Raw genomic sequence first — 2500 nt, 5'->3', positions numbered from 1 at the left:
AGCAAGCCAGCAGGGGCTGTCCGCGCGTCGCGCAGCGCGGCATGGCTGCGGGGGCCGCGCGCGCGCGCCCAAGCGCCCAAGGGCCCCCAAGGGCCCCAGGCCCTCAGGCCCCAGCGCCCCAGCGCCCAGCGCGGGCGGGCGCGCGCGCGCGTGTGGTCTTTGAGGGGCGCCGGCCTGGTGGCTCCCTAAAGAGCAATAAGTGTCATTGCAGCTCTGGCAGGGGGAGACACTACTAGGTCCCAGCTGTCACCCCCCCTCTAAAAAATTCATTTCTTGGTATTTTGAGCTGAAATTTTGCACAGAGGTTGGCAAAAATCCAATCCACCTTCATTAATTTTCCCAGAATTTTTCGAGGTCGGGAAGTATTTGTTTTAATTTTCCTACCATTAGAAATCGAGTAAATCCGCAAAACTAGGAACCGGCCCGGAATGACCCCAAATTCAGTGGGCAGCCTCATAAAAATATGGCTGATTTTACTGGATTGGTTTCATGTGGAAAGCACGACGTTTTCTTGTAGGAATGCGGGAACCCCGGCAGCTCGCCTGCCGCGGCCAGCGACGTCGGGGACGCTGGCCTGCGCTGTCGAGCCCGCGAGGGCTGTCTCCGCGGCAGGCCCCCCCTGAACGGGGCACGACAGGCCACCGCGCTGGCTCGTCCAGCGTCGACAGTCCCTCGTCCAGGTTTCAGATCGCGCCAAGTCGAACCCATGACCTGCTCAAGCCATCGTGCGCTGCCGAATTCGCATCTGCGTGTAGGCTGCCATTCCACGCGGCAGCCCCTGTTTTCGTCAGCGTGCCCCCCTGACGAATTTTCCTGCCTGGCCCAGTCCAGCGTCCAGCCCCTGTTCGTCGAAAAATCTGCGCTGCCGATTTTCCACGCGGCAGCCCCTCTTTTCGTCAGCGTGCCCCCCTGACGAATTTTCCTGCCTGGCCCGGCCGGTCCAGCATCCAGCCCCTGTTCGTCGAAAAATCTGCGCTGCCGATTTTCCACGCGGCAGCCCCTGTTTTCCTCAGCGTGCCTCCCTGACGAATGTTCGTCGAAAAATCTGCGCTGCCGATTTTCCACGCGGCAGCCCCTCTTTTCGTCAGCGTGCCCCCCTGACGAATGTTCGTCGAAAAATCTGCGCTGCCGATTTTCCACGCGGCAGCCCCTCTTTTCGTCAGCGTGCCCCCTGACGAATTTTCCTGCCTGGCCCAGTCCAGCGTCCAGCCCCTGTTCGTCGAAAAATCTGCGCTGCCGATTTTCCACGCGGCAGCCCCTCTTTTCGTCAGCGTGCCCCCCTGACGAATTTTCCTGCCTGGCCCGGCCGGTCCAGCATCCAGCCCCTGTTCGTCGAAAAATCTGCGCTGCCGATTTTCCACGCGGCAGCCCCTCTTTTCGTCAGCGTGCCCCCCTGACGAATTTTCCTGCCTGGCCCGGCCGGTCCAGCATCCAGCCCCTGTTCGTCGAAAAATCTGCGCTGCCGATTTTCCACGCGGCAGCCCCTGTTTTCCTCAGCGTGCCCCCCTGACGAATGTTCGTCGAAAAATCTGCGCTGCCGATTTTCCACGCGGCAGCCCCTCTTTTCGTCAGCGTGCCCCCCTGACGAATGTTCGTCGAAAAATCTGCGCTGCCGATTTTCCACGCGGCAGCCCCTCTTTTCGTCAGCGTGCCCCCTGACGAATTTTCCTGCCTGGCCCAGTCCAGCGTCCAGCCCCTGTTCGTCGAAAAATCTGCGCTGCCGATTTTCCACGCGGCAGCCCCTCTTTTCGTCAGCGTGCCCCCCTGACGAATGTTCGTCGAAAAATCTGCGCTGCCGATTTTCCACGCGGCAGCCCCTCTTTTCGTCAGCGTGCCCCCCTGACGAATTTTCCTGCCTGGCCCGGCCGGTCCAGCCCCTGTTCGTCGAAAAATCTGCGCTGCCGATTTTCCACTCCGCAGCCCCTGTTTTCGTCAGCGTGGCCCCCTGACGAATTTTCCTGCCTGGCCCGGCCAGTCCAGCGCCCAGCCCCTGTTCGTCGAAAAATCTGCGCTGCCGATTTTCCCCGACGAACCTGCAGCTGCACAAATCCGCGCTGCCACTGCCCCATTGTCTGGACCAACAGTCTTTTCCATCAAGCCCTGGACTATAAATCGTCCAGACTCATCGCCAGCACCCGCTGCCGATTCTGCCGACTTTGCCGATTTCGTCGGCGCTGCCGATTCCAACACTGCGCCCACCGTGTCTCAACCAGCGCTGTTTCGTCAGCGTGTCCCCTTGACGAATTTCCCTGCCTGGCCTGGACAGTCCATCTTCCAGCCCATGTTCATCGAAAAATCTGCGCTGCCGATTTCCCCGACGAACCTGCAGCTGCACAAATCTGCGCTGCCGATTTCCCCCCCTGTCGGCATGGCTGCCGCTGCCCCGATGTCCAGACCAACAGTCTTTTTTGTCGACTTTGCCGATTTTGTCCGCGCTGCCGATTCCAACACTACCCCCTGCATCCAAACCAGCATTGTTTCGTCAGCTCTTCCCCTGACG

This window comes from Populus nigra, chromosome 2 (genome assembly GCF_951802175.1).
Source record: "Populus nigra chromosome 2, ddPopNigr1.1, whole genome shotgun sequence".
NCBI classification, from domain to species: Eukaryota; Viridiplantae; Streptophyta; class Magnoliopsida; order Malpighiales; family Salicaceae; genus Populus; species Populus nigra.
Note: the sequence above shows the minus strand (reverse complement) of the source record.